The 27,098-nt window shown below is 38.8% G+C and overlaps 1 protein-coding gene across 2 annotated transcripts in view; it reads right to left on the bottom strand.

Annotated features, from left to right (window-relative positions):
* BRINP3 (BMP/retinoic acid inducible neural specific 3) overlaps positions 1–26,857 on the bottom strand; it is a 307,089-nt gene extending 280,232 nt beyond the window's left edge. The window contains exon 1 of one of the 2 annotated variants that reach the window (XM_087930393.1): positions 26,640–26,857. The gene's annotated coding sequence lies outside the window, so the exon portion shown is untranslated. Of the gene's footprint in view, positions 1–24,170; positions 24,413–26,639 lie in introns of those variants that run through there. The other variant, XM_026703240.2, reaches the window with a different exon arrangement.
* Positions 26,858–27,098: the final 241 nt, after the last annotated feature.

Below are 27,098 nucleotides of genomic sequence, written 5' to 3'. Positions count from 1 at the left end.
CACACATACACACACACACACACACACACACACACACACACACACACACATATATATATATATATATATATATATACATACACATATATACACACATACTTACATACACACACACACACACACACACACACACACACACTTACTTATTTAATTATAACAAAAATGTAAATGCTTAATGATAACAAAATGAAATGTTCTGGGCTGGAAGCCTCTCCCCACCTGACACCTTCCAAAGAGATAGAAGAGAGGGCAGGGTGTGTGTGTGTGTGTGTGTGTGTGTGTGTGTGTGTGTGTGTGTGTGTCTGAGCTGAGGGGCCTCATGGCAACTGCCGCTGAGAGAAGCAGAGGCAGAAAGGGGGCTTTGCTCTCCATGGGGGGCAGCACCCCTTGGCTGCCACTACAGGGGCTTCTCGGCAGGCATCTGCCTGCAGAGGACTGCCACTCTTGGTGATTAATTGGGGGAGGGGAGGGGGAGAAAGTGGGAGCTCCTTTCAGATCCCGGGTGGAGGATTGAGAGGCTCAGATCTGCAGCTGAGGAAAAGCTGGGGGGGGGGGGGCTCTCCCAGCCTCACCTGGAGACAGGCAAGGAAAGGTGTCCTTGGGGGCACTTCGCTCACTTTAGCACTTCACTGCCAAACCCGGCCACAGCCAGTGATTATTTGGGAGTGGGGGGAGAGAGAAAGTATCTCTTGCATTACCAAGGGAGGAAAGGAGATGAAACAAAACTTACTCTTTCACTGAGACCTACAAAACGTCAATCTACCATGTTCCAGGAGTTCTTCAAAATCATCAAACACTCCCACTTATAGTTCCCATGCCTCCCAGCTCAGGTTCTGAGATGCACGCTCCCACACACAGTGGCAGCGGCAACAACAGTTCCCTCCCCCAGCACCTGCTGTCAGCTCTCCCCATTAGTTTTCTAGCTTTAAATTGCTCCCGGCTTTCTCTCTTTTCTCCTTCCCGCCCATGTGCAGGCATGAAAGGAAAAGGAGATGGAGCCGTGCACCGCTCTCCCCTTTTCTAGCCCTTGCTGCCAACATCGAAGCCTCAGAAACACAGGCAAAGCCACCACAGTGGTAGCAGCCTGAGTTGCTTGCTTCTTCACTACTGCCTCCTCCTCCTCCTCCAGCACCACTTCCTTCTCTGGGTAGGGTGATTCCTAACTAACCAAGCATGCTAAGGCAACTCAGGACACTACCACTGCGGTGGCTTTGCCTGTGTTTCCAAGGCTTCGATGTGGGGAGAGGCCGTAAGGGCTGGAAAAGGGGACAGCTGTGCATGGCTCCATCTTCCTTTCCTGCCTGCACGGGGGGAGGGAAGAGAGAGAGCTGGGAGCAATTCAAAGCTAGAGAACTAATGGGGAAGAGCTGACAGTGGGTGCTGGGGGAGGGGACTGCTGGTGCTGCTGCCGCCAGGTGTAGGATCTGGTTGGCATGTGCATCTCAGGGGCCTGACTCTGAGGTCCATCAGAGAGCCGGGAGGCGCAAGAACTGAGCGGCCCAGTATAATTGCTTTTGGGGGCCATTTCTTCTGAGGCCCACCAAAAATTTTCCATGGCCCACCAGTGGGCCACAGTCCACCGGTTGGCGACTGCTGGACTAGAAGACCCCCAAGGTCCCTTTCAACTCTGCTATTCTATTCTATTCTATTCTATTCTATTCTATTCTATTCTATTCTATTCTTCATTCTTGATGTTAAGGACATCTGTGGCCCTGGCTTAAGAAACCATCTCTGGTTTCTGACCTATTTGAGCTCACCTATCTGATATCAATTATAGGTCACCAGCCAATATTCCATGCTTAGCCAAATAGAGAAAACCTTCCAATAGCAAATTCAGTAACTTTCAGAGAAAATTGTTTAGTTATTCAATATTTTGCTCAATAGGTTTGAAAGAAGTAGATCTCGTTACCTTATTGAATTATCTAAACTGGAAGAGAAAGAAAGGAAGAGCAATTTCATTAATAACCAGAATGCCTCAATTGCCTCTACACCATTGGCTACTGTATTATTTTAAAGTTCTGGAGGGATCTGGCAATTGGATTCTAAGGTTTACAATGTCTCTGAGAAAGTAGCATTGTGGGAACTCTGTTTGCTTTCTTGGAATTGTTTTGGGGATGATCCATTTTTAATCTCCATTGTTATTTAACATATACATGACATCTCTTGGAAGAACTATCCATATGTGCAGTGGTGGGATTCAATTTTTTTTACTACCAGTTCTGTGGGCATCATTTGGTGGGCATGGCATGGCTTGGTGGGTGTGACTTGGTGGGCATGGTATGGGAAGGTTACTGCAAAATCCCCATTCCCTCTCCAACCCACTAACCTGCTTTCCAGTTCTGTTTTCCTGTGCAGGGCAACAAAAGACCCAGACAATCAGCTGGGACTCAGGAGGCAGAGAATAGATGGGGCGTGGCTGGTCAGAGGTGATATTTTCAGGTTCTCTGAACTACTCAAAAATTCTGCTACCGGTTCTCCAGAACTGGTCAGAACCTGCTGAATACCCCCTTGCACAGGTGCTGTTGATATCCAGGTATACTCATCCTTTTCTATAAACAAAGGGCTACAAGTCACTGCCTGTCTCTGGCTTTAAAAAACAGAATGCTGTGGAAGAAACTAAATCTGAATCTGGGCAAGAAATTTCAGGATTTAGGAGAATTGTTTGAATTGTTATATTTTTTCTTAAATATAAGGCCTGGAACTTGGGGGTTCTTCTTGGACATAGCACTAATGCTGGAAACCTCATAATTTGAGGCACAAGACATTGTCTCCTGAAGATAAAACTTGCATCAGCAGCAGATGTAGTGGCAACTAAGGCTGAATGATTGCAATGTCCTCTTGGCATTCCTTGAAGATGACTCTGACTCAGTAACTAGCTCAGAATGCTTCAGCATAGATGTGAAGTCCCCAGATTATTCTTCTGTCAAAACAAACTGCTTATCACTGCTTTCCAGGATGAGTTCAAGGTCCTGGAAGAAATTATTAAACAGTTTGGATTATTTAGATCTTCTTTTCTGTGCTAGTATCGGCATTTCCCTTTTTGTTACAGTTCATAAAAGGCATGAAATACTTTAGTTTATTCAAGCCTTTTAAAGTGGTTTTTCTGTGGTTATTATTGTTGTTGGAGTCTTTCAGCTTAATTGTAATTATATAGATGCTGCATATATGAATAGAGATAGATAGGACAAAAAGTGTTCAATTTCCCCCCACGCCCCCCCCCCCCGGTGTGTGAGTGTGGATGTACATACATATATACCTACATCTATCATCTATATTATCATCTATATATTATCATCTCTATCTCTATATCAAATTAAAATGTGAAGTTTAATGGATGGGATTCAAAATTTGTTACTACTGGTTCTGTGGGTGTGGCTTGAAGGGCGTGGCAGGGGACGGATACTGTAAAATCTCCAGTCAGAGGTAGTATTTGCTGATTCCCCGAACTACTCAAAATTTCTGCTAGCAGTTCTCCAGAACTGGTCAGAACCTGCTGAATACCACCGCTGGATAGTTGCTTTAAACATGAAACATTGAACTTTTTAAATTAACTTTTTTGAAAAGATCATGCCGCTTTCTAAATTACAAGAGAACAATAATAGCAAAGTTTATTCTTCTGTGTACTTACTGACTCAAAAATGTTCCAGGCCATTAAATTATAATGATGACTAATGAGTCTCCCTTATTTAAGTTTACATCTCTACAGTTAGTGCAAAGAAATTTAAGTACTATGGAAATATGAAGGATAGTCTTAAAACTTTTTTTTCTTGTCCCTCAAAAAACATTGTGGCTAAAATCTGATAGACATTTGCACCATCTAATATATAATATTAGAAACTAAAATAAAAATAGTAATGCAATGAAAATAATTACAGATATATGTTATGTACGCTACATAAAATGATGTTATAAAAATATAATTTAAAATATAATTTTATAGAAGTATTGATCTAGTGTAAAGTTCCATATGCTTGTTACCTGCTTGAATTATATAATTCATAATTTCAGTAATTTCAGTAATGCAAATAATTATTCAAGTTATCTTTGCTGTTTAGGTGTAGATGTGGGGTTAAAGTATTACAGACAAGCAATTTCTCACAAGCAAAAGAAACAACAGAACAATAATGGTAACGTGGGAATCAGACCCACCAACAAAGGCAATGTCCACATCTACACCAACAGCACCATTACTTGTCTTAACAACTTCAAAAAACAAGATCAGAGTTGCTTTCACATGCTCTTTCTCTAATGTGCTATGTGTCCATCATGTATTAGCAATGCTCTTCTGGATTCAACCCAGGACAAATGGGACAGAGCAGAACAGAAGAATTAATAAACACAAATTTGAATCAAAACTGAAAATCCCATAAAAGCATTTCTGCTATCCAGGTTGTTCTACAACATATCTAAAAGTGTCTGTTTTGGAAAAGTTTACCACTGCCTTTAGAAGAAGAAAAAAAAACAAGTGTACTCTTTTGCATCACCAGTTTTATATCTCCAGGCATCTACAAACTGGGAGACCGGGAGTTATAGTCTCAGTTTAGGCATGTCACTCTCTCTCTCTTTCCTAGAAAGCAGGCAATGGCAAACTACTTCCAAAATCTTGCCAAGAGAAGTACCAAGGAACTATTCCATGTATGTAAAAAACTACAGTTGTATATTGAAAAAGTTAAGGGCATGACAACTAGGAAAAAATAACTCTGGTATGACCCACTTATTCTGGTACCCTAAAGACATGTTTGTTTTCTTTAATAGTATCCAGTGAGCTGCATCTTATGCCTTCTAATAAAAAAATGTTAGTTAAAAAAAGGACTGGTAGAATCCTTCTGAGATTCAGCAAAAGGAAGGATAAGTCATGAAAGCCTTATAATAAAGATTTGTTCATGACAACAATAGGCTTTAGGGTAGTTCAGCTTTTATTTGTTTTTATATGGAGTTAACAATGTTTATGGTTGTTTTTTTTACTCCTCTTCACAAAATACAGCATTCCTTCAAAACAAACAAAATACTCAAAAACCTGCCTGTTAAGGTCAATCCAGAAGGAAGGATCTTCTGAGCTTTACATAACAGACAGTTAACTGAAGTATGAGCATTGTTCCCCAAAGTAATAAAAAATAATGGCACAAAAGGCCTTCTTTTGCATCACAATGAAAGGCAAATCAGCTCTACATACTTATCTAGTGCAATAAGATTAGTTTGAACAATACAGCTGTTGAAATTTCTAGAAGAACACAGTGATAACTTTCAGCCAGACTATTGCCTTTCTTTTCCTCTTGCAGAAAAATATAAATATCATGATTGGCAGCTTCCTGTAATTTATATGTGTCTTGGTTGAGTGAGTGGTTATCATCAAGTCAGTGTCAACTCTTAGCAACCACACAGATTTTCTCCATCACAGTGTCCCTAGCCTGGTCCTCCAGGTCCTTCAACAGTATACCACCACAGCTTCCAGTTTGAGCTTCTTCAGCAACAGACTGAAACCGCATCTCTGGTTTTAGGGCTAAGCCACCCCGTAGAGGTGGTAAAGAAGGGGGAGACTGCCTGCAGGGTTGAGGAGAGCTGCATCTCTCCTCCCCAGCTGGCCATTACTCCCTTTCCTGAAGGCGGTTGTAGCGGTGGTCAGAAATGGCCATCATAAAGAAGAACTCGACCGGAAAAGAATATGCAGAAGGAAGATAAGAAGAGAAAGTTTTGGTTGACCGGGTCAAACAGCAAAAGCAATAAATAAGGTACCCTGGAATTGAAACTATTAAAAAAAAAAACAATAAGAATAAGTTCCCTAAGAAGATTTCTAAGCTGCAAAGGAGAGAGAAAAGGGAAAGGATTTGGTTTTTTTTCCTCCTCTTCCTATACTGACAGCTAAGAGACTTAAGCAAGAAATTGGAAAAAAAACCACTTTGACATTAATAGGCATTTAATGCTGAAAATAAAAAGGCAAAGGGATAATAAAGATTTCTGGATAATTAAAAGCTTTTGAAAACAGGAAAGGAGAGAAAAAGAATAAAAGGGCAGGATCTGGAAGGGAGGAGACTGCCTGGAATTAAAAAGAACTTACAGCAAAATCTCAACAAGACTTCCAAAAGATACATCTTAACTGAAACATCACAACAAAATCATAAAACTCCAGGAAGAGAAAGTGAAAAATGAAATAAGAAGAAACAGCTTGGGACTACTTTGATTACTTGGTGATCTCTGGACTCTTCGTTATTGCATTTGAATGACTAAAATCAATCGGGTGGTTGTTTAAAACTGTTTAAAATGGCTCCACTTTTAGAAGAACTGAAAATGGAACTTAAAAAGTACAAAGAAAATGCACAAGAAGGGAGAGGTTCTTTTGGCTTCGTATTTCAGTTCTTAGAAATGGAGATTTGGAACTATGAGAAACAACAAGAAATGCCTGCAGAACAAGAAAATTGGGACAAAGAAGAAGCCATCTTTAATGAACAAGTAATCTTAGGTGGGGAAAAAAGGGAAAGGGGGGAAAGAGAATGGAAAGTTTAAATTGGGAAAAACAACCCCCTCAAAAAAGAATAGAGTGAAAAATAAGTATAAAATCAGAAAGCAACAGAAGAGGGAAATGCAGAAGAGAGAATTAGAACTAGAGAGACAAGGGGGTAAAAGGGGGAGGGAGAACAAGAGAGAGAAGAAAGAAAGGAAAAGAAGTTATAAAGGACAGAAACAAAATACAGAGAAACAGGGCCTATTTAGAGATAATGGGTGAAAATCTAATGGAAAAGAGGATTCTGCAAAGGTACATAAGATAGTATTGTTATATTAGAAATAAAAATAATTTCAGCAAATATGGAACAATGTATGATTAAAATGTTTGATAAAATAGTTATTGTAACTAGGTTTGTAAATGCTTGTCAATAAATAAATGTAACAAAATGAATATTTAATGATTTACAAAACATGTGAAGAGAAATAAGGGAAAAATTAATTATGGAGATTATATGTGTCTTTAAGGAAGTATGATATTTAATTGAAAAGAAATGTTAAAGAAGTTAAGACTTTAATGATTATTAATGTTAGAACTGAATTGGAATGGAATAAGGGTTTATAATTACATATATTTATAATCCTTTTTTTAAAAGAATATAGTGTGTATTATAAGAATCTACCAAGCAGAATTCGATTGGAAGTTATGTATTATGTATTATATTGAAGGTCATAACCTTAAGGTATATATTGAAGTTTAAATAAGAATTGAATGGATATAATTAAAACATATAAAGGTGTCATACTCCAACTAGTAACTACAGGAGAAAATTTGTTGAATGAGAAAGGATAATATGAAATTGAAACAGAACAGACAAAAGTATGAATATAATGATTTGAATTGGGATGAGATAATCAAAATAAAATTGAGAAAATTAAAAGAAGGGAAAAACTATATAGAATATGTAAAATAGTATAAGATATGGAATTGAATACAAAAAGGAGCATGAAATTGAGTTTTGTGTCTGTATAAAGAAGTTCAACCCAGGACTATGCTATTTTCAAAAAAAGATGTTTTACTTGTATTTTGTGTGTGTGAAAACCCCAATAAAACTTTATTTAAAAAAAAAAAAACAGTACACCACCGCTACAATTAATTGAGTTTATCCACCTTACTGCTGGTCATCCTCTTCTTCTTCCACTTTTCCCAGCATTAGAGCCTTCTCCAGAAAGCCGGTTCTTCAAATTAGGATAATGGAGCTTCGGTAGTTGTGCCTTGAATGAGGAGAAACCTTGAGTCTGGGTTGATTTGCTCGATAATCCCTGTGTTTCTTGGCCATTCATGGTATTCAATAGAGACCTATCACATTTAAAAATTCTAGACATAGATATTTATTGGGATGCATTCAAAAAGCACAGATCTCCAAGTTAAAATTCTAAGTAATGTTTATTCACAGACTGTAATCCTATGCGCCAATTATGCTGGAAGGAGTCCAGTTGATTAGAATGAGTTTGACTTCCAAATAAATAAGCATGGGAGATTCAGAAGATTTACATTTCCACATTAATAACATTTTTTTTGTTTCTCTACCAACACTTTGACTCAAAGCAGAAAAAGACATTTGTAAATTATGCAGCTGTAATGTACGAGTGATTAAAGACACCGGCTTGAATAATGTTGGTAACCAATAAAAATACTTTTTCTACATTATTTTTAAAGAAGGAAAAGGAAAAATTTCTAGAAATTACATCAATAGAAAAAAATAAAGGATCCTCTTAAGTCAAACTTGACTTCTGTGAACTACATACTTTTCTTAATAACGTTATGAAAATGGTTTTATTTATTTATTTTCTCCTTCAAAGTGTTTTTTTTAAATTTTCCTATGTAGCTTCAAACCCTGGAATTTCTCAGGTGGTGGAAAGAGAGCTAATCAATATTGGAATTGTTTATCTAAGCCACCTTGTTGTGAGAGGCTGATTTTGTGATTCACAAATTGCAGAATATCCTCTTTGTGAAGATGTATGTATCTACAAAATGGATTTAAATGTGTATACAGTTTGGATTTTTTTTTTTAAAAAAGTAGAAAATATGTATTTATTCTGCCTCTGGAAAAGGACAGTCAGCTTACTTTGATTGAATTCCAGGAGTTTCATAAAAAAAAGACTCATTTCTGAAGAGAGCTTAATTTTTAAAGATTTAAAAGGAAAGGGTAAACTATCTTAATTAAATCTCAATGTTGCTGAGTAGCTAGGTGTAACAATCATACCTCAGGGAGACACATACAGGTATCATCCTTTTTAGTATTTCTACAGAATATGCATTAGGAAGATGTTTAAGTTTCAACCATTCTCCTACACATATCTGATTACAATAGGGGAAAACCAAAAGTATATTATGAAAGACATCAACTGAGATAAACCAGAGATTCTACAGGTCAAAACATGTTTTCATGATGGAATTTAAAAAAAAAACTTTTGGCATGTAGGAAAATAATGTGGTGAGAGTGCGGATGCATGTGTCTCTGTGCCTGTGTGTGTCTGTGTAGATAATATATATCTACTACCAAAGAAACAAATTCCTGTTCCAGTGATATTCTGAAGTTAGAAGAGCAGTTAATGCTGTTGATGTGCAAGCATAGAACAAGGAATATTCCCTATGTCTACCTTTGCTTATTAAAAATGCACCCAACTGTCTGACATGTCTTCTACTCACTTCATGGGAAGAGAAATGATGATAAAATATACAGCTAGTATTTATTCAATCAACCAGTGGCTAATACCTGCTGAGCATCTTTGCTCAACTGCTTCCCCTATTTATAAAGGGCATTTTACTATTTCTTTTAATGCTCTACAAACTTATAGAGGAAAGACACTGCAAATTTGAGATACAAAGCCAAGTCCTATTTCCAAGACTGTTTTATATGACTCCTACCAGTTCCATTAAATTTGAGTTACTTCCTGCATAATTTGGCTCTTTCTGTTCTGTCATAGTTATTTCATGCTTAATTTCACATTAATCAGGCAGATAGGTTGTCTCTCCTTCCCCTTTTCTCCTAGAATATCTGTATTCTCCCTTCTGAGACCTCTTTCCACACAATTACCTAACTCCCTTGGTTCATGACCAACCAAGTGATTTGCATCTGGGTCAGACTTATGTAGTTTTTTCATCACATCATTATTCTTTCAGACCAATAATGTATGGGGGAAGCTGTCTGATCAATTGCCTCTCCATCTCTCAAGATTTTTCTCTGACAAAGCACATACCATTTCTAGTCAAAGACCGGCTGTCCAAAATCTAATATTGGACATGATTAATACATCCAGGGATGCATTTTTGCAAGAGTATTACTCTTACTTATTTTGCTTAGTAGTAATAGCTATTTTAAAAATCCACCAGCTGACAAATGAATTATGTCTAGATAAGGAGCATATAAATAGCATCTAATCTTCCTCATATTTGAACTTCTAGCTGATATTACTGATCATTGTGCTCAGAAACATTGGATTGGCCACTGGTAGTACAGAGCTGTGGCTTGTGTGTGTGTGTGTTGTGTGTTTTGTTTTGTGTGTGTGTGTGTGTGTGCCATCAAGTCAGCGTTTGTCCGCTGGAAACTGCCTGGATTATCCCTGCAGTTTTCCTAACAAGGTTTCTCAGAAATAGTTTGCTCTTGCTTGCTTCCAAGGGCTGATAGAGAGTGACTGGCCCAAGATTACTAGGTGGTTTTTCTTAAGACGGGATTAGAATGCACAATATCCTGGCTTCTAGTCTTGTGCTTTAAACACTCTAACAAATTGGCTCACTAATTCAGATGGATTCTAGTAAAATTCACATTATTTTAATGAATGTGTATATAGCTCACATAATACAGATTTGATCAGGCAGCTCAAGATAATTAAATAATGTTAATCAGGTGATCTACAGTCCTTATTCCTTTTTAAAAAAATAAGTAGATGTTGCTGTGATTTCAAGAGTAGTTTGCCATTGCCTTCCTAGGGTTGAAAGAGATTAACTGGCATAATCTATGTTAATACATGTCAGCTAGATTCATTTCTTGTAAGGATGTCATAATATATTTGAACACAGCATTTACTTTTGGTGTCTTAATAGCCAGAATATTTCTAAATATATTTATAGTACATCCAACAATGCTGATCTTTAACTTAAAAATGCAAATGATCTTACAGCAATCTAAAATAATAAATCATTTATTTTAATTGCCAACATTAGTTTATTTATAGGAAAGCACTGCTCTTTCAAAGATAAGTCACCCTTTTATAATATGCAGATTTTTAAAAAAATGGATGAATTTGACAAAGTTTGGAATATAAGGAGGAATAGCACCATACTGAATTTAATTAGACAACCATTTGTCTAATTAAACTAAGAAACTAAGGAGAAATTTCCTGACAGTTAGAACAATTAATCAGAATGCTCCAAAACTGGAAGTTTTTAAAAAGATGTTGGATAACCATTTGTCTGAAGTCGTGTAGGGTTTCCTGCCTAGGCACAGGGTTGGACTAGAAGACCTCCAAGGTCCCTTCCAACTCTGTTACTCTATTCTATTCTATTCTATTCTATTCTATTCTATTCTAAATGGTATAGGCCAGGGTCTCCTACCTGAGCAATGGGTTGGACTAAAAGACCTCCAAGGTTCCTTTTAACTCTGTTATTCTTTTATAACCACTTTCTATCCCATAAGAGTACTGGAGACTAATAGCGTGGTTGCAAAAGGCATCTGTAAATTTTGAGCTATCTTGGGTATTCTAATCTTTTTCCTAAAATATTTATATATTAACTACATGGCCATTAAGAAAGGGCCATGTTTCAGCAAATAAAGCAGATGCTTTTCATCTTAAAGGTTACAGTTTCAGTTCTGGTATCATAAGATAAAATACAACAATTTTTTATGCATATTCCCCAGCGATTTGCCTAAAAATATTTTTGTACATTGTCATGGGTATGCTTTTTTTCTTCTTCAAACAAACGCTTTTCTGAATGTTTTTTATTCCCGGAAAACTACATAACAGAGATAGAGGGAAATGCATTTTTAAAAAAATGCAACTATGGTGTGGTTTAAGCATGAATTCCAAATTATGAGCTAGGTAAAATCATATTTAAAATGTGCACTGAAGAGACTGCAATCCACAAGGACTTAAGTAGATAGATAATCTGATCTGATACAAAGGAACATATTATTATGTATCTCCATAACACAGCCTTCCTCAATCTGGCTCACTGAAGAAGTGCTTGACTGCAAATTTACACCCATTAACTTTTTCCAACCACCACTCCAAGCCTCTTTTTGGACAAGAAAGCAAAGGAGAAAAGAAAAATATTCTCCATATTTCATTTGGGAGGTGGGGAAATGGAATAATGTTCATGCTGATCTACTTTAACAATATTCAGAAATAGATTTTACAGATTGTAACTGTCCAGAATTTCTCACCACAGAAAATAATGAGAGAAACTGTACTAATATTTTGCTTATTGGCCCCTTTCCCTGTAATTGTAAGTTTCAATTGTATCCTTCCCTTTCTCCCTAAATCTAAGAATGGTTTCCCATCAGCAGGTTAGTTTTGTTGTCTCCCTCTAGAATAGGGGTCCCCAATTCCTGGTCCGTGGAAGGGTACCAGTCTAGCACCAGTCCACAGTATGCCAGCAGCTGGGCTATGCACATAAGCAAAGCCCCATCTGCGGGATGCAGGCAGCATGCAAAACCATATGCCCTCTGGTTCATGGCCTTTCTCCACGGAACCTGTCCCTGGTGCCCAAAAAGTTGGAGACCACTGCTGTAGAGGACTACTTAGTTATACAAAACTATGTGTCTCCCTCCTTGGTAGGGATAATTCTGCCCCGGTTTTGTTATTTCATATAATTTTAAATTAAGAAGATGCTGAAATGGAGAGTGACAGCAGAAAAATGAGCCATGAGAAGCCCCATCAGACTTGCTCTATTTCTTCTGGAGTGTCTTGGCTGATGATAGGCTGAAAGAGGTGTGAGAAGCAAAGACAGAGGGAAATGAGAAGGGAGGGGAGAGAAAGAGAGACAGAGACAGAAAGACAGAGAAAGAAAATCACCTGTAATAAACAGCACACTTAGAAATTGGCACCGTTCAGCAGTGATTTGGAGCAGAAGTAACAGAAGCAGGTGGGACTGGCAGTAAAGAAAACAAATGTTTTGCTGAGACTTTAACCCAGAAATTGGGAAATACACTGCATTTGAGATTCTGGAATGTTGATTATAATAGTAAAATCTAATACAAACTAAACTTGAAGAAATAGAAGGAAAGGATAAAAAGTACAATTTTGAGGCTTCCCTTGACAGCTCACCTAAGGAGAATCTTCAAAATAAGTATTTGAAGAGCAGTGGTGACACCATTCCTTCCATCCTACATTTGAAAATGTATTCCTGTTTCATCAACTAGGTTATTGCCCCATCAAATTTTCAAAAAAAATTATTGATTTTTATCACAAATGGATCCTCCTCAAAGTCCTGGCAATTTGTTCTTGGCCATTTTCAGATTTTCATGTCTTAGAAAAATGCTAGACATCAGATACTTTAATCTTTTCACTGACCCCCTCAAATATGGTCAATAGTAAGAATTAAGGATATAATCTTTAGTATGTAACAGTTGGATGTCACCCATCTACATATTACAATATAACATCTCGGATGGTCCCTTCGTTATGCAACATCATTCCTCCCCTCTACCCTGTTGTTTTTCCAAGTGCCCTAAAAACATGTTTTTGTCAGTCGACCTGGGGATCACATACAGGAATGGAGCCAATCAAGTGGCTAACTTCACTGTGTTGTCATGGGGGGAGGTATTTTATGTGCTTATATGTTTCTTATATGGTAGATTTTTAAAATTGTTGCCTGGAGTCACTTTTGTGTGAGTTAGGCAGATATATAACATTTGTTAAATAAATAAATAAGTAAATAAGCAAATAAGCAAATAAATAAATAAATAAATAAATAAATAAATAAATAAATTATGGTGTGACATCATTGGGAAAATTCTTGAGAACATTCCTGCTCCATTTCTTTGAGCAGGACAATATTCTATCTCATATTTAGTATTACAAAGAGTATTAAGAAGACAACTTTGGATGCCACTGAACAATTTTGTTTTAAAAAATTCTGCTTCCTGAAAAATGTTTAATGATTATCATAGATCCCTTCAAACCAAACACAACTTTAATTTCAGAATAATTGTATCACATAGGAATCTTGTGAAATATGAAAATAACTTTTTAACCAATATAATGTATTTAATCTCGTATTTCTGACGTGCTGTGTGAGTGTAACAGGGCTGAAAATGTTTTTTCTGTTGATTTTTGTTCACACTCAGTGTCCAATGCTTGTTGTTGCAGTGTCCAACAAGAGTCAACCAGCATTGGTGAATTCCAGTTGCCCTGATACCATTTTTCCATTGTGGAAATGTCCTGCTGAAATCTTTCACCATGTCCATCATTGATTGCACCTAGATTTTCAGGAAAGTCCAAATGTGAATGTAAAAAATGAATCTTCAGTGAAATGTTATGTATGCTTTAAGAATAGTATACAACAGCAGGATGTAATTTGGGTCTCTGTAGTTGTCAAGAAAATTTTCAATGATTGCTTTCCAGGTGATTTTCTCTGGCACCACTAGCAGATCTGGCAACTCCTTGCCATTGATGACATATCTGATCTGTGGACCAATAAAAATGCCTTCCTTAATCAATTATTCTTGGAAACATCTGTCTCAAATAACAAAACCATTCACCTTCCTTGTTCACTGCTTTCACAAAATGTTTCATCAGTTTGAGTTTTATATGAAGTGGAGACAAAAATAAATTCATCAGGTTAACAAGCGCACGTGCCCTGTTTTTCTGTACTGCAACCAAATCCTTTCAGAGTGGCCATTTCTTTTTAGTATAATGTGAGTCTCTTCCATGGCTGTTCCATTCGCCTAGGTAACAACAGTACTTAGTATATCCGAGGTGCATTAAAGCAGCAGAGCCTCTACTTTTAGATCTCCAAAGATATTCCAATTGTGCTTGGTGTACTGGATGTGCTTCAACAACAGTTACATGTTTTCATATGTTTCTTTTGTGTATGCAGCATGGTCAACAGGTACTGAAGGGTATACACATCTGCTATTGTATAAAAACAAGATTTGTATAAAATGGTACACGAGAGATTAAAATACAGGTCATTTTCACGATTAACAGCCAAATATCTATAAGATATACCCAGAAGTATTCAGGAAGCAGAATCTTTTTTCCATTGTCATCAGACTACTATTTTAAGCAAGCACATATTTATTTCTTCTAATATCTCATAGGCAATATCAATTTGAATCAAGCCACCTTCTGTCCATGTTTGTATCCAGATTATCTAAATATTCTAACATATACAGATATTTTAGAAGTCCCTTATATATGATTTCCAAAGCCTTTGGTGCTGTTCCAATATTTCTACCAGATTGTCATTTTAAATGTGAATAAGAAAATAATACAACAACAACAACAACAACAACAACAACATTGTTGTACCAGGAGATGCCAGAGTCAAAGAAAAAGAACTGGAAAAATCATGAAATATCATGACCTGTCCATCAAAACTATGTGATTATTAATGAAACATGTAACAGTGATACCCATTGTCATCGGGGCACTTGGTACCATGTCCAAGAATTTTGCAAAATACATCAAGAAGTTGCAGCTTCTTGCTGAAGCACCAGCAGAGCTTCAAAAGATTGCACTACTCAGAACAACATACATTTTAAGAAGATACTTGGTTGATACCTAGGATGCTGGCAGCAACCCATATCAACCATCAGAGCAATGAATGATATTTGTGATATATTTTTAAATGTCCTGATGACTGAGCTTCATGTTTAATGAATAAACGTTCATAATAATAATAATGTAAATGTCATTTAAAAATAATAGTAAATAATAATGAGTGATTAACTCTTTATAATGCACTTTCAATTGGATTTTATTGAAATCCAATTTAAGTTTGTCATTTCTTTATCCTGCATCTTCACTTTTTTTTTCAAATAGTGCTTATAGTGCTTACAATACTACCCTCTTAAAATTTGCACATCGCTGCGCTCGAACAGACTGACCTTCAGATATCCTTGAGACACTAAAATAACAATTTGAAATGAAAAGTTTCCAAGCAATAATCTGGAGTTATAAGCATTTTTTTTAATAAAAAATATTCTGAGATGCATTTTATGTATTAGAAAATGCTTCCATCTGTGCTTTAGTTCTAATGAAATAATTGACTTTGGATGATTAGCCTATAAATCAGATTTATTTAATGATTTGAGGAAAAAATAAGCATTAAACCTCTGTGACTTCACATCCTGGACAACAGTGACTGATGAATAATGAGTAACTCAACGATATAACTACAAGGCATAGAAGTACAGACTCTTAGAATTATCACAAATCACCCCCTGTTCTATTAGGCACTGTAAGAATGTTCTAAGTGCTAATTCTAATGCGAGATAGAAGAATTATTAAGGAAATCTGGATTTAACTAATGTCATGCTTTCCTTTTAATAATTATTTTCCTATCAAATAAAGCTCAACTATTGTTTGATTTTACAGCTCTTTTTCAGTTGTGCCTAAATGGGTTGAAAATGTTGCTTTGGTGAGATTAAACTGAATAAGTACAGTAATGGAACAATATGAGCCACCGACTCAAAACATGAGGCCAAAATACTCCTCAAAAAGTTAATAAATTTCCCACAATGTAAGATACTGTTTCAGTTTTGTGAGAAATGTATGTTTCTCACTCGAGGAAAGATTTTTTAAAAAATAAAAAGATTTTTAAAAACTGTGCAAAATACAGGTTAAAATCAACTGTAAAGTTGGAAACAATGCGTATGCATATAAACATCATACTATATATAGGTGGTCTTCCAATTATGACTCCAGTTGGAACCAATGCAATGATATAGTCATTCAGTGAGTTATCAAATGACCAGACCCGATTTTAGAAAAAATCTTTATAGCAGTTGGGCCCAATGCAATGATAACTGAATCACACTGTCTTATATGAATTGCTTTTTGAAAATTAATTGGAAAGGGCACACATAACAGTGGGATTCAGCCAGTTCACCCTGGTTCAAGTGAAATTACACCCACCCACTCATACCCACCCACCCACCCCCACACACACACTATCAAAGTGCATCCTGGGAGCTGTGCTGCACTGCAATGGAGAAACGGAGTGGCCAGTGCAAGGGAAGGAGAAGACTGTTTTCCCTCTCCCTGCTCCTCCTCCCTCTCTCCAGAAGCTCTGTTGCCCATTTCTCCATTGCAGTGCAGCACTCAGGATCCACTTTGATAGTGGTGTGGGGTGTAATTCCACAACTGGTTCACCCAGGGTCAGATTGGCCATCACGAGAGGCTTGTCCCACATGTGCAGCAGAGCTGGAGGATGGGGATGGGCCATACCTCTCACAACAGCCAACCTGACCCTGGGTGAACTAGTTGTAAAATTATTTGAATCCCACCACTGGGCACACATCACAATTCTGCAACAGCAGGATATTGCACTGATCATAAATTCAAGCCATTTTGCCAACATCTGAACTGCAATTGTGTGACAGTGGAGTTAGTGCAACCATCATAACTTTGAAAGAACATTTTGCAAGGCCACTGTAACTTTGAACAAATAGTTAAACAAATGGTCATAAGTAAAAAAAACAAAAAACCCTTACCTGTATTCCCAGACTAGTAACTGAATTAATAGCCTAAATGGTTGAGATGAAGTATACAAGTATACAAGGCAATGTTTTCTAGACTTCTACATAAAACCAGCAATAGCAATAGCACTTAGACTTATATACCACCTCATCGTGCTTTCAGTAGTTGCTGGGTTGTTTACAATGTCAGAATTATTGCATTTTGCCCCCAACAATCTAAGTCCTCATTTTACTGATCTCAGAAGGATGGAAACCCAAGTCAACCTTGAACCCCATCAGGATCAAACTCCAGGCTATGGACAGAGTTTGCCTGCAATATTGCATTCTAATCACTGTTGCCACCACGGTTCTTGTTAACATAAAAATTTCTACCTGAATTAAAATTAGAGGTGCCTTTCTAAATCAAAATTGGAAATGTATTTCACTCTACCAGAAGAAAATTCTTACTTCTAACCGACTTCTGATAAGGGCCAAATTTGAAGGACCAAATTCTAGACAAGACATTATCAAGGATTTGGCCATGCACTGTTACATGCCTAGAGATGTAACATGCAGTAATTAAAATTGTTAGTTCTTGTTAGTATTTTTTTTTTAAATTACTAAGAGTTATATTGGAGGCTGACTTTGCTCACTGCCAGGAGTTCGATCCTGACCGGCTGTAAGTTGACTCAACATTTCAGCCTTCTGAGGTCAATAAAATGAGGACCCAGATTGTTGGGGGAAATATGCTGACTCTGTAAATCACTGAGAGAGGGCTCTGAAGCATTATGAAGCAATATGCAAGTCTAAATGTGATTGCTATTTCTAAATGTTAAATTCTGTAAGACAGACCCTTTGGAAGACACTCTGCTTTCATAACCATTCTTGTTCCCTGGATCTTCCTGGCTGAATTTGCATATTATTCTCTCCATCATAAAAGAATATGAACACACACACACACACACACACACACACACACACAATATCTTTTGCTGGATAATAATTAATTTTTTTATTATTATTTACATTTTAATTTGTTGTTACTTTCCTCCCTGCTATTTTAATTGAAAAGTGTTTTGGATTATTCCAGGGCATGCCAGAATAATATGAAAACAAGCAAAGAAATAATTCAGTTCTTGTGGTATAGCTAAACCTGTCTATCATTTATTTGGGAGGGGGAGAAAAAAAGAGACATGTTTTTGTAAAGACCAGACTGGCCAAGTTTTTATCCAGCCATTTGTCATGTTGATACACAGGCAACTTGTCTGTTGACATTTTCAAGATACAACCTGCTTATATAGAGGGCAAGTCCTCTTGCACATAGGAGTCTTTGCTTGTTTCTACTGTATTTTGTTTCTTCAAGATCTCTGTAATTACCAATGATTGCTTGTTTGGTATTTTCAAGCTATTCAGATGATGAGGCTGGTTCCCCTCAGAAAATCTGAAATTTTGGATTAGGTTGAAGCCTCTAAAGTAAGGGTCTTCAAACTTGGCAAGTTTAAGACTTGTGGACTTCAACTCCAAGAATTCCCGAGCTAACATGACATGAGGAGGAATTCTGGAAGTTGAAGTCCAGAAGTCTTAAAGCTGTCAAGTTTGAAGACCCCTGCTCTAAAGTACTTTCTAAAAAGATTTTCTCTTCTTATCCAAGACTATGTGGCAGAAAAGATTAGGAAGGCAAAGAGATGAATAAATTGAAATATGCAGCCAAATTTACCCTTTACCCTGATTGATATAAGTGTCCTCTGTCACCTGTCAGAGGTGGTTGGCAATCAGCAGCTCCTGTTGATTCTGGCAAGACTGAGTAGCTGTGAGTTTTAAAGTCCTGTATCTGGAAAAATAACTTTGGCTGGGGTTACATTTCCCTGGAATGGCAGGGGTGGGTGGGTTATGGTTCTGCTAGACTCATGGTTCCTGCTCAGGGAACAAATGCCAACCACCTCTGCACATTTGCCTTGTATACCAATTGTACCCATTGTTCAACATGGAGGTGTCAGGGTTCTGACCAATGCCCAAATAAAAAATGCTCCTGGTGACTCATATTTCAATCACCTCCCACTTGGATTCCTGTAATGCACTGTACATGCAGCTGCTCTTCAATAGTATTTGGAAGCTACAGCTGGTCCAGAATGCAGCAACACAGAAGGCATTTGGCAATTCTCATTACACCCATATACCACAGCTCCATGAGTTTCACTGTCTCCCACTGGGTGCATTTCAATGGGCTAGTTATCATCTATAAAGCTGTCCATGTGTCAACTTCTCCCTTTATTTATGCTCATCCTGCCAGATGTAGAAGGCATGATCTGAATCCTCTCTATCAAGCAGTGTTATCTTGGATCCATGAGATATGTCAACTTTGGGGCAGTGCTTGCCCCATGGAACAGTATCCCACTGGAGATCTGGCTGGCCCTGTTATTCTTTTGTAAAACATGGAAGATCTGGCTGTTTCTCCAAGCATTTGAGCCAGGTGGTTCGGGTCTGATTTATGATTGTGATGCATTGTTTATTTTGGGCACCATAGGTCATTGTGGTAGCATTGTTTTAATCTTTGTGTGCTTCTTTTGGCTGAGGCTTTAACACTAGCATGCCACTCAAATCACTGTTGTGAGATGGGCAGCCATGTAAATAATTCAAGCAAACAAATAAACAAATTATGTCATGTCTTAGAAAAGAAGCAAGGAACTTTTTTTAAGCCAAGGCCTGCATTATATTTTTAAATTATGACTAGTTTTGACATGAAGAGAGTGTGGACTTGTGTGTCAGAGATGCAGGGTTGTTTTTGGTCTTGTGTCTTTTGGTAAAGTTTTGATGAATCTGTTTTCCACTCCACCAGAGTAAGAGATGGTACAGCTGGAAACAGAAAGTTTTGAAATCAAATGTGTATCCCAAACAGGGTTGTTCTAGAGTTAGGCTGACATGTGGATTTTGAGTTGCTGATCCCTCACTTACCATAATACATGATTCCATCCACTACTCCTTATATATTTAACTATAAAAAGTAGTCACTGTATCTAAAATTATAACTGGACCATTCACTGCAGAGAAATAGATACAGTAAAGTTCTATTGGTACATAGAACTTTTTAGTTTCATTTTCCCACCTCATTGCATAGTACTTATCCCATACACTGTATTCTTGTGGGTCCCAATACACATTAATCTGTGCCTTTTTATTTAAGAACAACTACAGACTGTCCCAATGTGGCCAGCTCTGACCGATGAACCTCAATAAAGCAATACCAGACATCCCTGCAATTAAAGCAGGGAAAAAATATGTTTTGAAAATTGCAATTATAATTAGAATAGTAATTGCAATAATAAAAATGACCTTGTAATCATCCTAGGATCCAAAGACCTCATGAAACAAAACCATTGTTAAGGACTTTCCTGAATATAAAGATGGAATGATGATTGAACATGCAGGTAAAAAGTATGTTCTAGACTTCTTGGGCTATTACCAAGAAGAGCAGTTCTCAAGTCCAGGACTCTCTGATTTATCTTGAAGCAGAACATCCCTTGATGTTCAGCCTGGACAGGCAAAGCCATATATGGTTATAAAAAAATTTCAGCTACTTGGCAAATGGTCTTGAGTAAAAACTACTGATATACCTCCCCAGAAAAATCAGTGTCTATGTCCCCTTATTTCAACTAAAACAAAAGAACGTTGCTATGATAGAATAAGTGACACCCTAAGAATGTTGTTCTTGATGCCAATTTAGAACTGAAAACATTTTTTCTCACCTAACAAACATTTTCCTTTAAAGTCATGTAACTAGATCCTTTCTACTCTAATCAGCTCTAACCCAAGAGAAGGCTGATTCAAATGGAATCAGATCTTACAGTGCCATCAATCAGGATGTCTACCTTGGATTAGATAGTGGTGGAAAGTCAGTACAACCAAGATTCATTTGAAGTATTACTTATATCAAAGCTCAAGGCAAAATAGGGAGAAGTAATAGTGTTTCACTGACAGACATATGGATAGATATGCTTTTGTTGTATAAATTCTGCCTTATGCCGAGACAAAATGAGTTCATCTCTGTGTTTGTAAATTTTCTAGTTTAGATTATTTTTCTGCATTTCATCAGTGAACACCCAAGGCAAGAAGTATTGTTTTACTAAGCATATGTCAGCATGGTAGTAAAAATGAGATTCAAGAAAATGAGATTCAAGATTCTCTGAGCATTTGGTTCATTTTCCCTACTTGCTCTATGCATGGTGTGGAACATGCATGGTGTGGAATATCTAACAATAAGATGAACTCATATGTGCTAATTCCCTGTAGCTTCACTAGGGTTTATATTCTTCACTCAGGATATTGCAGTTTCTTAACTGATTAGCCAGAGTCATTAACCTTATTTTTTATTCCTTTTACACACTCCCACATTTCCAAAAGGTTCACTGACTCTCCTTCCTATGTAGAAAAATAAAGAGCAATAATGGTTTTATGCTTAAATCTTGTCAGTTAAAAAGAGTCCTTTCCCAACTTCCTTGTGATAAAGAGAATATTATTTCATGGTGCAATCAACTGAGTAAGAAAGGGCTTGTGACAGCTGTGTGATAGAGTCATTCACCAAAGGATGCACTTTAATACTTAATGACATTTTCACAGAAAAGGCAGAAGAAAGCAATAGAAAGTCACAGCCGAGGACTGTGGCTCATTACCTGCTTAGTGCCTATCAATTTGTAACTAGTGCCAAGTCGCATCAACTCACCTTGAGACATTTCACCCCTTATTTTTCAATTATTCCTTGTTTTATCCATCTGGAGTTCAATTTCCTCCCTGCTCTATTTGTGATCATAGAGATTATACCTACCCTACAGACAGTTCAGGAACTATCTGATTAAGTAATATGGATTAATTAGACCAATACTGCTACCCACAGAGTAGCAATTTAGGCACACAAGCTTACATGCCAAATAAACTGTTTCTCGTTTCAGGATAAGATGAAAATCTTCTGGGTGACTGATTCTCAAGAAGAAGGAGAAAGAGAAATCATGATCATTATCCCAGCAAAGAACAAGTACCCAATCCTGGTCTACAGCTTGGTGATGAAACCAATAGAGGATTCAAATCATCTGAGATTTGGAGTCTGCTACCATCTGGCTGCAAAAGCAAGATGTTCCTCTCTGAAAAGTCCTGTTCTTCTAGATAGAAGAAATACAAGGAAGGAAGGAAAGAAGGAAGGAAGAAAGGGAGGGAGGGAGGGATACAAAGAGCCAGAGAATTTATCTACCTATCTTATCATCCTACCAATCTTGGAAGCTCATTTCTTGTCTCCTCTTACGATCCTTTACTGTGCAGTGACATTTCAAATTTATTTAGGTTTTGCTCTCACAGCAGCCCTGTAAAGAGATGGCTATTTACTTAGAGACTGACAGAGAGGGATTGACTCTAGGCCGAACACTGAAGTAAAACCGAAGAGCACTTCTCCACATCTAAAGTTGGTTTATCCCCACCTATTTATCATATGAACAGACTACGAAAGACATATCAAAATGGGATATTCAACTAATATTTTATCCATGTTTACAATGGGGTTGAGTTCACACATTTAGCTTTTTAGGGAACTGTATGTCCATGTGTCAATCAAGCACAAATGTAGTGAAATGGCTTAATCATATGAAGGCGTGATCAGGACTTAGAAAGACAAAAATATTGCCCCTAAAACAAATTAAAGAAAATGTGCTGAATTTTCTACCCTGCCTTTCATTAATCCAAAACCCAGATCTTTTATTTTTCTTCTCTACATATTGGTCATTCCCATGCCATCATATGTTGCAAATAAAAACTTCAGGAAAATCATAAATAATTGCCTCTGTTGGCCCATTACTTCATCAGTTTTGAGACTGACTGCCAACAGTTCACCAGAATTTTGGATAGAAGGGTCACCTCATCCTGCAAGAGATGTTATGAACTGAATGGGGATTAAATATGTGTGTGGATGTATGTATCTGTAATGCTAAGTAGTGCCATGTGCAGCACTTTTGACTGAACAATTCTCAGGAACCATTTGTTACTGATAAGAACCAAGCATTCATAAATCTCCCTCCACTAACCCATCTAAGCCTCACTTATTTCCTTTTTACTTGTTGGCCAGGCTGCCAGTCCTTCTCCTTAAAACCTCAGAAAAATCTCTACTAGTTCCTTACCCTGTGATCAAGAAAAATCTTCTTAGTTGTATATTTAAATGAGCCTGGATTTACAGAAGCAAGAAACCTACAGTACATAAATTGGAATGGGCCATTGCAGCTACTATCTCTGCCTGTCTTTCTGTTACTCCTTTCTAAGAGGGAGAAAAAAAAAACACCACACCATGAAGACATAGAACATTCAGACACACCAGGTAATAATGAATATCTTGGTGAGATAAGATACAAACTTTTAAAGGCACTGTGCTGAACTGACTTGCTGGAGGGGTTGATTTCATTTCATGCTCCTTTGCTCTCTTTCATACTTAACCATCCAAATCGAAACTAACAAACTGCTGAATAATCTTTGGAAATTTTATTCCACCCTGGTCTTTTTCACCCAGCCACCTTTTTTTCCGATTGGCATGTATCCCATCAGTCCTGTTCTCCCCACCCCCACCCCCAACTTCCCCGCAACAAACTCCCAGTGAATAATATCAAGCTAAGAATAAGACTTTAACGCTGATCGAGTTTTTTTTATTATTATTTTTGCCGGAGGAGTCTATTGCTTACTTGCCAGGCGCTTGGTCGCCCGCTGCCTGCAAATGCCTACTAATGCACCATTAAATCGCATTAATTTCTTCGCAAGCGAGGCGCAGAAGAATTTTTTTTCTAACGCCACTCGGTCAGCCGATTAAGCGCTGTAGGGCTTCCTCCTTCCGCCCGAACATGCCAGTGCGACGCCTGCCGCCCACCCCCCACCATCCCTTTCGCCCGTTCGTTTCTCGCTCGCTATCCCTCCGGTTCTGTCCGTCGATCAGAGCCCACCTTGCCCACCGCCAAGCCTAAGATCGGCGCTCTCCTTTCTCGTAGTTTTCACAAGACGCCCAGATCGTGCAGACTCGCTTACCTAGCTGGCTCGCCCGCCTTCCGTCATTCCTCTGGCGTGCATCTGCTCGTCCTCAAAGTTTCTCTTTCTCCCGGATCCAGAAGAGTTGAAAAAGAGGGGGGGGAGGGGGGGCTGCAGCTGCTTGCGGTAGCTGCAAGCCGCCTCCTCGGAAGTGTAATTGACTAGCTCCGACTGGGATTTGGTTAATTACACAAGTTCTGTTTGAGGGGGTGGAGAGAGAAGGCCAACGCTAACAGGGATGACAAGGAGACGAAGAGAGGCGCTTGGTTGATGGGGACGCTGCGGAGCAAGGTGACTTGCCTTCCCCCAGCTTCCAGCTAGTTGCAGCATAGGAGAAGGAAGGTAGACGGTTTTACACCGGGTTTAGTTAATCCAGAACAATTCCTACCAGGTTGGTTTCTCAAAAATACTAGTGGGGGCATTAGAAAAATCAAACATGCCCCACCCTTGAATGCTAGATGAGGGTAATATCCAACTGAAAAGGGGCTTTGCAAAATTCAGTGATGGCGGTGGGGTAAATCCCAGCTCAACCCATTGGGGATGAATGAAACAAGGACGTCTTAGTTAAGTCAAGGCAAAGCTCCTTCAGATTCAGCATTGCTTCTAGCAATGGTCAAGCAGGACCCACCTATCTGGTGATCAGATGTAGGCTTTTAATCCTAATCACACACACATATTTTAGAAGAGTATGCTGGGCTGAGCATTGCATTTCATCTGCAAAGGAATCTACCTCAGAATGATCATGAGTATGGTGAGGTGGGCACTCCACAAGGAGCAAAAGGGCTTTCTATCAAGTAAATCGGGTTTTGAAAAGCCAGAGAGGGCATGCATGTGCCAGGAAAGAAAATCTATCTGTCCCTCCTTACCATAATGGGTCACAAACCCATAAGATGAAAGGAGACACTCATTCTCACCAGGCTCTGCCCCTTGCTGTATAATCATGAATTTGAGATTTAAGGGCAAGACCCCAGAAAAGGGAACTCATGTCACCTGCCATTGGCAATGACCCCGGCAATTCCCCCTTCATGTCTAGAACTCACAGTAACTCTTAACTCTCTGGTGTTTCCAAATGCTCTTGAGGATGCTTTGCTTGGCATCAATACTTTTTAGCAACAGCTTTACCATTAGGTTAGTTATGATCTGGAAGAAGGTTGGAGATTTACTAAGACCCCGGGGATGGTCTACTGGCAGAAATGAAATGTCCCTTCAGGCCACCAGCTTACCATGTGCCAACTTTCAGGAGGTCACCTAGAGCAAAATGTGTACCCAGAAGAGCCATGCATTGGGAAGAAGACTGACCATTTAAGCAGCTCTTTGTCAGAAAGTATCTCTAGGGGTTTTCCAAATCTGTTACTGGTCTTAAAAAGATCTTTTGGTTGGCAACTACAACTCTACAACTCTACATGTGTCTGTATATACACACCTGCACACCCCTGAAATGTTTATACTTCTATAAACTCTCTGCTGTCTTCTCCAGACACTTTCAAGACTCTCTTAGGAACAAATACTCATATCCAGCATTGTTTGGTCTCAAAACCTGACTGGGGATTATGGGAATGGTAAACTAAGGTATGCAGAGGACCAGGTTGGGGTGGGAAGGCTGTTCTAACCCCTGTAAAGCTTTGGGACAACCAAAAAGAGGACTGGTCCCTTCTCTGCTCCCTCTTTAGGTTTCCTTCAAGGACTTTAAGGGTCTCCCAGAAAGTCTCCACCAGACAGAACATCTTCTGCCCATTTCATATCAAAGGACTGACTTAGGGCGACGTCCCCGCAAAGACAGAGGTACCACACCTTTGTGACATCACCCCCCCAAAAAACCCCTTTGCCAGGCCTTTCAGCCCTGAAATTTCGTCCGCCGCCCAACAGGAGCTCCACCAGCGCGCCGAACCGAAAAGCATATTGCGAGAGCTCCTCGGATATCAAGAAGCATTCAACAGCCCGAGCTTAAAACTCCCGTGCGGTGGTTTATAACCCGTGTCCGTGTGTGGAAGAAAGAGGCTCGAAGCTTTGAGTAATCTAAGTTACGGAACAAAGTTAATTCTCTCCTCACGGCACCCCCGCGCGCTCACATTTTAAACCAAAGGCTGCCAATTGAATTTGGACGGGCGGGGGAAAGGTTAAGGGATGGAAATGTTCTTCAGTGCAAACACAGGTATTCTACTAGGGGGGTTAAATCGGGGTTTGCAAATATTCCCCTAAGTACCCCCCGAATAGGGATTTTTTTGCTAGACACCCCCACACACACACACTTTCTCTGAAAGGGGGAGTGGGAAGTACTGACCAGACGGGCGAGCAAGCGTCAAACGTTTGCTCGGTGCTCGACTTCTTCACTGGTCTCCAAATTTGACTGGGGATTATGGGAACGGTAGTCTAACGTGCTCAGGGACTCAGGTTGGGATGGGAAAAGGTGTCCTAACACCCAAAAGAACTGGAAGCCGCTATGTCAGGACTAGATAGGTAGGTACTCACCGGGCGGAATTTCACGAGGCGAGGTGTCCCGGAATAAAAAGGTTCCACGAAGCCAGCGAATATCCCATGATAGTTCCAAAGCTTTTGTAGGAGCTTTCCGAAGGGTGAGGTCTGCAAGCCTTAGGCTAACACGCTAGGCCTCCCGGCGGGACGGTAGCCGCCACCCTCCAGCGATTCCTCGACGGCCGAGAGCCCCGGCTTTGACAAAGCGCGCTTTACATATGTGTCTTTGCCCGTGTGCGCGCTCGAGCGCGCGCGCGCGCTACAGCGACCGAGAGAGAAGAGCTCGCGAGCCTCCCAAAAGCGGGGGAAAAAATCGTACGAGTAATAACAATAGTAGTAGGAATGCTAATAACAACAACAGCAAGGGGATCAAGGCGCCGCAAACAAACAAACAAACGAACAAAAAAGGCAGGGAACCCGATCTCGCAGGTTTGCTTGGACTATCCCTCTTAAGGC

Source organism: Pseudonaja textilis, chromosome 3 (genome assembly GCF_049901715.1).
Source record: "Pseudonaja textilis isolate UNSWEBS1 chromosome 3, rPseTex1.2, whole genome shotgun sequence".
Taxonomy (NCBI): Eukaryota; Metazoa; Chordata; class Lepidosauria; order Squamata; family Elapidae; genus Pseudonaja; species Pseudonaja textilis.
This window is presented reverse-complemented; position numbering and strand designations above follow the sequence as displayed.